We start from the raw sequence: 12,889 nt of genomic DNA on the forward strand, positions 1-12,889 counted from the left end.
TTGCTGTGTTATTTTCAGGTCTCGCCTGATATATATATATATATATATATATATATATATATATATATATATATATATATATATATATATATATATATATATATATATATATATATATATATATAATAGTGCTATCCCACGACCCAGCAATAAATTGATTTGTTGAAATTTGCAGTTATGCTAGGAGTTCACAAAGTGCCCAAGCAAGTGTATCCTGATCTGGTCACTACTCGTTATCCTACTTGCCGAGTCATGGACTTTACTAGCTCATTTTAATAAGTTTGTTTTTTTTAAGTAATTTTTTATTTAATTATTTGATAATAAAAATAGATAATTGAAATATTTTATATTATAAAAACCTTTTCATGATATTATCAAGTTTTTTGTTATGTAAAACCTACCGTAATTTTTTAATTATAAAAAACAATGTTTCGATAATTTCAAAGAAGCATATTAAAAAATATATAAAAACAACACGCCACTGGGGGGGTGGGGGGTTTCTTGTAATAGTTTTTTTGAAGGGCATGTGGAGAAAAGACAATGAATAAGAAAAAATTTAAAAAAAAATCTTGAAGGGTTGTATAGAATTAGCACTTGCTAATATTATAAAAAAAATGCAATAATTTCATAAAAAAAGAGAGTAAAAAGTGAACCATATGTAATAGAATAATATCATAAATATATTTTAAAATCATTTAATTTAAATGAATTTAAACCACTTATTCTCTGCTTGTAAGTTATACTGGCCCTGACTAGACAATCCAATCTGGCAAGTTCCTTGTTAGATTGTGCTTTTTCTTACTTGGCGATGTCCTGCATCCGCGGGAATGGCTAACTATTAAGCTTGCGTGTTAATTTTTTTAGCCGTCTTTTAAGATTTTGACTAATTCTAGGGCTCAAGTTTATTTGTGCTATTGAAATTCTTTTTTCTTGATTTCACAGCAAGGTGGTGTTCTTAAAAAAAGAATCTTGTACACGTCAACATTATATTCATATTTACTCCAAAGGATTTTATCAATGACAGAACTAAAAAAACATATAGTACGTATTTAACTTAACCTAGATTAGTTCATTAGCTTCCAAATGATGACGTCCCTCTAAAAGAATGATGCTAGAACTGCATGAGCTGTCTAATTAATAATTTAATTAAGTAGTATTAGACTAATTAACCCCTCACGTCATCGTTTGGTCAATACGATGAGAAGATTTCCCACGTGGGCTTCGGAGCTCCACAATTACCCCTTTCTTGACGAATATATATATATATATATATATATATATATATATATATATATATATATATATATATATATATATATATATATATATATATATATATCATGGCAACTTGCTAGCTATTTGTAATCTTGTGACATGAAGTCATTGATCATGGAAATTAATCTATAAAATGATAGCTAAGGTAGAGAATTCATGCATGTAAACCTTAGATTCATGAATTTCAAGCATTCAAGGATTGCTTCGCCATGCATTTTTGTACTTATGCCTAATATTGATTATGACATTAATTAGCTCTCAAATAACAAATTAAATTCGAATTTGCCTTTCTAACCAAGAGACAATAATTAATGGCTTCTTCAAGATTTGAACACGGGGTTCCAATTTGGAGGTTATTTCAATTTGACGAATTGAGTAATATTCGAAATTTTTTTATTATCTTTATTTATCAAATCGAAAAGATGATCAATGCATGATCTTGATGTGAGAAAATTAGATTGAAAGCAAAGATTTGTCGTCAAGAAAACATAAAATAAGAGAGAGATCTTGCATTCAAATCTTTTTTTTTCCTTGAGATGTTTAAACATTAATTCACTTTATAATACGACAATCTATAATGTATACAAGAACAGAAACATTAATTAATTAGCTTTCGACAGACAAAATCAAGTTTGTCCTTCCAAACAAAGAGTTAAATGTCTGAACTGTCTACACCCATCATGGTCTTGGCTTGGCATAGCAGTCATCCTCCGTTTGTCTTTCTATCGCATAGATCAAATGCGCACATGTTATATTTAAAATAATATTTATTTTACTTGTGCTTCACTGGGGAAAGATTTTTCTATTAAAAAAAATTGAATACGCAAGCTTCAAGAAATTAAAAAAACAAAAATTAAAATTAAAATATCCATAGCAAAGATGATCAGCCTGTTATTTACAGGGAATAAGAGTGAAAAAAAAAAAAAAAAGAGATTATGATCAACAAATCAGCCAACCACTACCGACACATGGCTTACCATAAGAAAAAAGACACGACCATGCATATAACAAAAAACCTATGAGAAAAACGACAAATGCCCATTAATCAAAGTTCAACAAATCTTGGTTGTAAGAGCAAATCAATATTTTTATTCTGCAAATAAAAGGGAAATGTCAGAAGGCCATTGGAAGGAGTTTATTAAAATTTTGCTAGTAATATATTAATTATACCGTGCTAAAAAATGCATGGGCCACTATGCCCTCAATGAATTTCATAATGACCAATTTATTATGCGGAAAAAATTATTTTATTCCTGATCAAAGCTTCCAAAGTTACGAAGTGAAGGGTAAAATAATAATTTTATAATAATAATAATAATACACAGTAATTTATATCTTGTTTCTAGTGCTATTGTAAAATAACCACGGGGTATAGGTTTTAGTTAATAATACGATGTTTCTAAGAACTTCCGTCCAATAACGACAGAGAAAATTAATTATGCCTTGCATGTGAGGCTTCGTCAAGCCCACGTATACTCTTTGATTTCTCTCTGTAAATTTTAGTTATTGCTTGCAGTGCTTTGGTAGCCTCTTGTGTTTTCTAGTAAAGACTTTCAAGATCCCGAGCTCACCATTCATATTTAGATATTTAGGTACATTCATAATTGATTTTTATTACAAATATGAACCAAAATCTAATATTATGAGTTTACAGGCAGTGCTATGCTGTTGTTCAAGTGAAAAGAAATTTGAACGTAATAGTTTTTTAAAAAACATAACCCAAAATATACATTTAAATCGTAGAGAATTATTTGATATTGATATTAAATTATACTTAGCGGATCAATCTTAAAACTCTCAACCTAACTTATTAATTAACACTAATTTTAAATAAAATCATATGAGAGTTATCTTGACGTGACCTAATTAACTTGATAAATTTAAAAATAATTTGGATGATTAATAAAAAGCATAGCTTGATCCTAAAAAAACTTAGATGTTAATTTTTTTAATATTAAAACAATAATATAATGGATACAAACCAAACTCAATCTACCTTTTTTTATAATATTTAAAGAAAAAAACCATATTTATTGAATTAAATCCTCTTGAGGAGGAACGTATTGATACAAAGATTCTCCTTTTCATTATTAGCTGAAAAATAAACAAGATAAACCTTTTTTTTTCTCGGTTTTTTTTTTTGTTTTTGTTTTGTTTTTTTTTTTTTTTGACAATGGACAGCTCTTATCCAGTCATGGTCTTAGGGAAAATTAAAATTAATGAAAAATGTGCAGATCTAGGCTGCAATAATGCACCGATACTGGGTGGGCATTGAATGATATATGAACCTTCCCCAGTTAATTCATCTTTAAAATGGGGTTGTTGATTTCAAAACGACAACCCCAAGCCTATCCACGGACCGGACCCAAGCCACGTTATATTCCATGTGAAATCTGAACTCCCCAATCAAAGCAACGATGGATGGAAGATTCCATCGAGAAAAAGACATAAAAACACGTTTACATTAAATTTGGTTTTTTTTCTCATAAAATTTGGGTAATTAGTTTATTTTTTTCTCTCATTCATTATTTTTTATGACTTTTTTTTTCAAGCTTAAAAACTTAAATATGAACAAAATAAAATTTTAAATAAAAACATAAAAGTTTCAAACTAGAAGATAAGAAATAAAATCGGAAAAATACCATAGGTAATCTTTTATTTCTCTTAAGTTACCATATTTTGTTAATCATGATTTATTCAATTATTATCATTTCACTTATAAAATATAATGTATATAAAAATAGTATCATATAAATAATAATTTAATTGAATAAGTTTTCATAAAAAATTAAAAGAATCATAAACTATTCTATTTAAAATTCAATCTTTTGATACAAGATTTTTTAGATTGTATCTATTCATGATACTGATTTTTCTATACATGTGGACAATAACATATATATTAGGGGTGTTCACGGTTCGGTTCGGTTCGGTTTTTATCAAAAAAAATAACCAAACCGAAATTTTTTTTTTAAAAAAAAAACCGAACCCGAACCGAAATCGGTTCAAACCGACCGGTTTCGGTTCGATTTGGTTTTTTAGAGCAAAAACCGGTTCAAACCGGTTTGGCTCGGTTTTTTCGGTTTGGCTCGGTTTGGCTCGGTTTTGGCTCGGTTTGGCTCGGTTTTTTCGGTTTGGCTCGGTTTTGGCTCGGTTTTTTCGGTTTGGCTCGGTTTTTTTCCAGTTTTTTTCGGTTTCGGTTCGGTTCGGTTTTTCCGGTTCCAGACTTAAAAAACCGAAACCGAACCGAACCGGTCGATTTTTTCAAAATTTTAATCGGTTTTTTTTCACGGTTCGGTTTTTTCGGTTATTTTTTTTCCGGTTTTCTCGGTTTAATCGGTTTTTCGGTTTTTTTGAACACCCCTAATATATATGAATTGTGCTGTATACATGAATAAAACCAATCAGATATTTTTGGTGTCATTATTAAAAAAATATGAATTTATTAATCTTAATGATCATCTCGAGATTTAAAAATTTATCCATTATGAATAAAAAACCAACCATAAATTTGTGTGTTATGATTTATTTAACTATAAAAACCTACTGGTCATGATGAGATCTTAACAAACTTTATATCGCATGGTGGTGAAGGGAACCAAGCCATGAATGCAGCTGCCCTACAGAGAGGCACGATGCGCAAGAAAGTGACCAAATGAGGCCCCAGTCGGGTCACCAATAATGCAGAAAAGGCCCCACCGCAGGCGCAGAGGGGCCTCCTCCCTCCATTAATTATTCATTACGAGTCCAGAAACGACACTCCATCTACTTCATTGACCACACAGTGCAGGCTCGGCTTGCGCACGTGATCAATATTAGCCACGACAATCTGGACCAGCCAAGCATTTATTGCAATAATATTGGGTCCCTGACAGCGACATGTTCACGCAGCTACAAAGTTAGTCGTCGTGGCATACGTACTTGCCCAGTATCTCAGGAACACTAAAAAAGGAAAAAACAATCTTCTCGGGGAATAAATGTTCATTAATTATTTTTCATTGTAGTAATACAATTATAAAATTTCTTTGAAAAAAAACATTATACTATATCTTGGAAGACAAGGTTAATTTTTATCATGATATAACTGTTTTTAATATATTATATAAGGTTAAATTTATTATTTTATTTTGTTCATAGTAAAATTACTACTTCGATCCTATAATAAAAAATAGTGAGCAAAAAAACCGTTAAACTGAGAAAACCTGAAAAAAAATAACTGAAAAAACTGAACCGAAAAAATATCAAATTAATTGATTAAAAAATTGCAAAAAATTCCCGGTTTGGTTCGGTTTCGGTTTTCAAAGTCTGAAACTAATTGAATCGGACCGAACCGAACCGGTTCAACCAGGCCAACATTTAAAAAAAAACAAGTATAAATAGGATGTTTTCTAACCCTAAACCTAAAGTAGCATTCAGTCGCCCCCCTCCCTTTGCTATTTGCATCTCTCCCCTCCCTTTACTCTTTGCATATCTCTTCTTTGATTTTTCTCCCCTCCCTTTACTCTTTGTAAACCTAAAGTTACAGGCTTTATGGGGTTTCATTTGATATCAGTGCTCTTGTAATTTAGTGAAATAAGATCTACATGTTCTTGGTCCAAATGTTGTGGTTTTGTGGTGCTTGACAGTTTTAGTAAGTTTATTTGTTGGCCAAAATCTGCTTACGCTTCTGTTTAATTCTTTCCCTGCGGCGATGTATGGTAATTGCTTTTGAAAATGCTTTTGGTTGAATTTAGTAATCATGCACTCGATCAGATCTTTGGTGACCTCAATAGGATGAGATTTGGGTGCATGCATGATGTGGGCAAGTGGTGGATTTTTTTTCCCTTTCATCCCCCCCTTTCCCCTCTGTTGTGTTTCTTATCTTTTACTGACTTGAGTGGCTAAGGGTTTGGACATATTTGTTCATACGAGTTTCAGCCATCCATTATATACAGATTGTTGAAACTGACATAACATCTTTATTGCGCGTAGCAGAAGCTTTGGAGGCTCTTGTTTTAATTGTGGGCGATCGGGGCACAGAGCATTAGAATGCCCAAACAAGAAAGATTTTTAGTTGCCTTCTTCGACATAAGGATTTTTTGGGATTGTGAACAAGTTGGAGGCGTTGCAACTGGGAATTGCTTTCTATTTGTTTGCAATTGGGAGGTCTTGTAACTTCCCTGGAGAAGGAGTGGATTGAATATGAAATTAGCTTGCTTATGTATGGTGCTTGTAGTTCATTTTTTCCTTCCTTGTCAAATTGTCATTAGCCTCCGGATGATGTTTCATTCAATCTTTGTTCTTCTGTTGATGTATTTATATTATTGCTCTTTTGGGCTATTGTGAAAAATATGGTTAGTAAAAAGCCTAGAAAAAACTCATCGGAATAATTTCAGTTTGAACCGGTTTGGAAGGGAAAAAAATCAAACTGAAAAAAAATCAAACTGAAAAAAATCTGTTTGAACTGATTTTCGGTTCGGTTCGGTTCGGTTTGGTTAAAAAACTTTTTTAAAAAATTTGGTTTGGTTGTTTGTTTTGATCCAAAACCAGACCGAACCGAAAATGTTCAGCCCTAAAAAGTACAATATCTTTTACTCAGGGATGTTTTAGTAATTTTATTTATTTTGAAACAGTGTAATTACCCTGATGCCATCGAAGACAAAAACAATATAACTCTGTCATGAGGGTTTTTCTAGTTATTTTACATTAATTTTATTATAAATTTAGAAGTTGCACGAGGGCATAATAGTAATTCACATATATTAAATATTATTTAAAAACAAAACTTGTCGGTGCGTGCAAACAATGTGTGGACAACCCCGTGCTGTTCAAAAGGCGCATGCGAGGCATTCCAGTCACCAATAACCACCTTCCGATGTGACTTTTGGAAGATCTCAACTCCCCTAACTCGATGATATGACACGTTTTCCAATATTTATAATGGTTTGGTGTCAGCAACCATTTTCTCCCCTCTTCTCTTTGCTCGCCTAGATTTTTGCTCTAGCCCCTTAAAAATCCATGAACAACCCTTTAAAAATTCAAGGAGACTGAGTTTTTTTTTTAGCTTGCTTTTTATAGAAATTTTTATTGGTCTTGAAAATGACCCGGTTATCTCGGGTCTTTTTGTTTATCGTTTTTTGTTGGGTTTTTTTGGTTAATTATTTAAGTTTATATTGTTTTCCTGGTCCTTTTCTTTAATATTTGAAATTATTTTTTTAAAACAATTTATGAGGTTAGAAAAATTTTTTTCATACCCTTTTTTTTTCTTTTTGAATTTAGTTCTCTTTTAATATTGCTATTTATTTTATCTAGGATAAAGTTTTTAAATTATTTTTATTTATTTGTTTTCTCTGTGATTTTCTATTGATTTTGAAAATAACCTGAGTTTTCTTGGATCTCTTTAATTATTGCTTTTTGTTGGATTTAATTTGGCTAATCAATATTAAATTGGTTAGGAATTGAGCTTCTTAATTAAGCATAGGTTTAGAATTTAATAGATTATTTGTTTGAGGTCTTTGTTCAAGTTTAAAAGGTCCGCTTGATTTTCTTGGTTTTCTCTTTCTTTCTTTAAACATGATTTTTTTTTTTGCAGTTTTATCATTAAGCATATATATCATTAATGATTAGGTTTTTTTTTCTTTATTTGTTTTCTATATGATTTTTTTCAACTGCGCATTTTTTGTCGTTTCCCAAATTTGTTTTGGTTTGTTCATATATCAATCTTAATTTAATTTTTCAACATTGTGTTTATTGGGAATTGAGTTTCATGGTTTTTTTTACTCGATTCGTGTATTAGGCCAATTGACTTAGGTTTTTATTTATTTATTTTTGTTGACTTTTTCTTTTTAATTTCACCATTCAATATTGTGTTGATTGAGAATTAGACTTTATAATTTATTTTAACTTATGTGCTATAAAGTTATTTAATCTCATGACCCGGGTCACAGATTTAATCGGTTGACTCAAGTAGTTTTTTGTATCTATTTTATTTATTTTTTATTTCTTCCTTCAACATTGAGTTGATTTTGAATTGAATTTCAGAATTTAGCTTATTTTTGTTTATTTTAGATAAATATATTTTTATTTATCTATTTTATTTATTTTTTTATTTCTTCCTTCAACATTGAGTTGATTTTGAATTGAATTTCAGAATTTAGCTTATTTTTTTTTTTAGATAAATATAAATACTTTTGTTTATTTTAGTTCAAAATATATCAAATAAAAAATACATTATCTCAAAATAATATGTATAAGGAAGATCAATAGAAAGAATGATCATACCAACAAGTTTGCAAAACATGTATAAACTCAAAATAATCTCTTAAAAAACTAGTTCTAAAAGATGTTAATACATGAATTAAAGCATACTAAAAGTTTTTTTTTCAAGAAATCAACATAAAAAATAAATATAGTTTTAGATCATATTAATATGCATCATGGTAATATAGGTTTGTTTAAGCAAATTAAATAAATAAGCAAACTCTTAATATTGTAATCCAAAAAATAAGCATAGATTAAATTGTTTAGTTTATCATAACTAAATCATACTTGTGAGAACATATATAAACCATAACAAACATGTAACCAACACAAATAAAAAAAAACATATATAAATATTCTTACATGCATACCAGGTATAAAGAAACTCGCAATTGATATCAAAACAACGTTCTAGCATGCATATTAATTAAATAATATATCTATATTTAAATTAAAATATAGAAAGGTACTTGTTGAAGTACTATAAATAGTGAAGCTTTTATTGTTGTCAATGATTGAATCTTTTGTTCTTAAATCTTTGTTGTCCATCTATTGGTGCAAAATTTTTTTAGAATAAGTCTCTCAGGGTTTCAACATTATCATCTTAATTTAGATGAACTTCTAAACAAATTTTTTTAACCAAAGTAGATGAACTTAATAATCTTTTAATAAAATGAACCTAAACTCTAAATTTAAGAGGACTATAGAAGCTTTAAAAACAAGGAGAAAAAAACTCAAATTTAAGGTAAGAAAAGGTATGTAAAATAAGAAAAAGTCTTAAACTATTCATTCATCCCTTTTATAGTTGATTTTGAAAGTTAAAAAATTAGAGAATTAATTATGATATTAACTAGAATTAATTTTTATATTATCAATTTTTGATTAATCATCTTAAACTCATAATAAAACCTGAATACTATGGTTATAAAACACTTATGGTCATATTTAACTAGATAGAACTTTAATTCTTGTTAGCATGATAACTCTAAGGGCATATTCTTATTAAGGATTAATTAAGGTTATTGTTTTTGTTATAATTGAGTTTTTGCCGTAATTTTTATAACAGGGAACCTGATATTAAAATTCTTATATGTAAAAATTAGGGCAAAATACCGATAATGCAGAAAAGGTTCCACGGCATAAGGGCCTCCTCCTTCCATTATTCATTACGAGTCCAGAAACGACACTCCATCTACTTTATTGACCATACAATGCAGGCTCGGCTTGCGCACGTGATCAATATTAGACACGATAATCTGGACCAGCCAAGCATTATTGCAATAAATAATATTGGGTCCCTGGCAGCGACATGTTCACGCAGCTACAAAGATTAGTCGTCGTGGCATACGTACTTGCCCAATATCTCCGGAACACTAATACATATATATATCTTCTCAGGAAATAAATTCTCATTAATTATTATTCCTTGTAGTAATATAATTATAAAAATTATTTGAAAAAAATATTATATTATATTTGTCTTTTTATCAATATATATATATATATATATATATTTGTCTTTAATATATTATATAAGGATATTTTTTGCACAATAAAATTACTATTTCAACCCTAGAATAAAAAATATAATATCTTTTATTCATGGTTGTTTTAGTTATTTCATTTATTTTGAAACAATGTAATTATTTTGATGTCATCGAATACAAAAACAATATAACTCTCTTATAAGGGGTTTTTAGTTATTTTACATTAATTTTATTGTAAATTTAGAGGTTGCTCAATAGCATAATAGTTATTCATATATATTAAATATTATTTTAAAAAAACTTGTAGGCTCGTGCAAACAATATGTGGACAACCCCACAGTTTTTAAACAATGTATGCGAGGCAGTCCGGCTACCAAAAACCACCTTCCAGTGTGACTTTTGGAAGATTTCGGCTCCGTAACCTGATGAGATGACACGTGTTCCAAGATTTATAATGGTTTGGTATTAGCAACCATTTCCTCTTTTTTTTCTCATTCTCTCTCTCTCCTCACCTAGATTTTTTCTCTAACTTCTTGAAAATTCAAGAACAACCCTTTAAAAATTCAAGAAGACTGGGTTCTTTTTTCTTTTTCTTTTTTATCTTGTTTTTTATGAAATTTTTTGTTAGTCTTGAAAATGACCTAGTTATATTGAATTTTTTTAATCGTTTTTTGTTGAGGTTTTTTTGGCTAATTATTTAAATTTATATTTTTTTTCCTGATAGCTTCCTTTAATATTTGAAATGGTCCTTTTTAAACAATTTATGAGGTTAGAATTTTTTTCTATTTAATACCCTTTTATTTTTTTTAATTTAGTTTCCTTTTTATTACTATTTATTTTATATGAAATAAATTTTTAAAATTATTTTTATTTTTTTTCTCTATGATTTTCTACTGATTTTGAAAATGACCTGAGTTTTCTTGGATCTTTTTAATTGTTGCTTTTTGTTGGATTTAATTTGGTAAATCAATATTAAATTGGTTATGAATTGAGTTTCTTGATTAAACTCAGGTCTAAAATTTAATAGGTCACGTGTTTGAGACATTTGCCCAAGTTTAAAAAATTCGCTTGATTTTCTTTATTTTCTCTTTCTTTCTTTAAAGATGATTTTTTTTTCAATTATATCATTCAACATATATATCATTAATGATTAAACTTTTTTTTCTTTATCTTCTTTATATGATTTTTTTCAACTGCGGATTTTTTGTTGTTTCCTAAATTTGTTTTGATTTGTCCATGTATCAACCTTGATTTAATCCTTTAACATTGAGTTAATTGAAAATTGAGTTTTATAAGTTTTTTTATTTAACTCGGTTCGTGTGTTAGGCCAAATGACTCGGGTTTTTTGTCCTATTTTTGTTGACTTTTTCAATTTTATCCTTCAATATTATGTTGATTGATAATTAAGTTTCATAATTTATTTTGATTTGTGTGCTATAAGATTATTCGATCTCATGACTTGGGTCATATATTTTGTCGGTTAACTCAAGTGTTTCTTTGTGTCTTTTTTTAAAAAAATTTATTTCATCCTTCAACTTAAAGTTGATTTGGAATTGAGATTCATAATTTGTTTTGATTTGCTTTATATGGGGTTATCCTTATCTTATGATTCAGGTTTGGTAAGTTAACCTGGACATACTTAACTTATTTTTTTAGTTGAATTTTGTTTTTAATATTATCTTTCAATATTAAGTTGATTGAGAATTAAGTTTCACATACATTTCATTTTTAAGTAAAAGAGTTATTTTTTTATTTGTTTTTATAGAGTTATCAAAATCTCGTGATCTAGATAGTAAATTTAACAAATTAAATCGAGTTAATTCAATTTAATTTAATAAATTATTCAATATTTTTTAAAATATTATTATCTTTAGATTTGACAAGTGAATGAAATCAATCACCATATACTTCTTAATTTTATATGTTAAAAAAATACACTAGCAAATTCTAAATTATTTTTTTTGTGTAAAAAAAAGGAAGAAAGAAGAAAGATCAGACAATATAATATCATATTGATACATTCAATGACACAAACTGGCTGTCACTTCCGACAAAGCAAGTGTCCACTGATATGACAAAGCATCATGTTTTTAGTTGATGAGATTTTTAATATATATATCCAAAATCTAGTTGATGAACAATATACTATGGATTATGCTACGCTTCCTCGCATATTTTTCAATTAGTTTGCAATTACTCTGGAATACAAGAGAATTATTGATGCATTCAATGACAAAAATGAAAATGTTTGGTTCGTAAAGACAAAAGAAAATTGAGTGATTTTTTTATACCTTGTTTATAAGAAGACATAATGGACAAATAATTACATAAAATTTTAATTCATATTTGTCTTTGTAAACTCATCAAAATTTCAAGCTATAAATTTCACTTATTACCATGGACCGTTCATCTTGCATGAATTATTTCTTTTTACCATTGGATTTAATTTAATAAAGAAAGGGAAAGATACGAGTGAAAAAAAAAAACAGAGAAACTTAACAAATAAAATAAAAATAAAAATTATACATAGTTTCATTCTTATAAAAATGTGAATAAAAATAAAGAACAATTTGTTCTTAAAATGATATATTATTTTATTTACTATATATTAAATACTTTTATTATTATCATTACCTCGGTCACTGTCATATCACAACTATTGGTGATAGTGATAACATTTTTTCTAAATAAAATTATTATTATTATTAATGCACAACTCTTCCACCACCCCACCCACTATCCCCTCATTTACTAATCCATTTTTACAATCATAATCATCTTTATTATTTTTACTGCCACCACTGTCAACAAAATCAACTTTTTTTATAATTATTATTCATTTTCATATTAAAAATAGGGCACTAGAAATTTTTAATTTCACTCTAATT

This window comes from Populus nigra, chromosome 5 (assembly GCF_951802175.1).
Source record: "Populus nigra chromosome 5, ddPopNigr1.1, whole genome shotgun sequence".
In the NCBI taxonomy this organism is placed as follows: domain Eukaryota; kingdom Viridiplantae; phylum Streptophyta; class Magnoliopsida; order Malpighiales; family Salicaceae; genus Populus; species Populus nigra.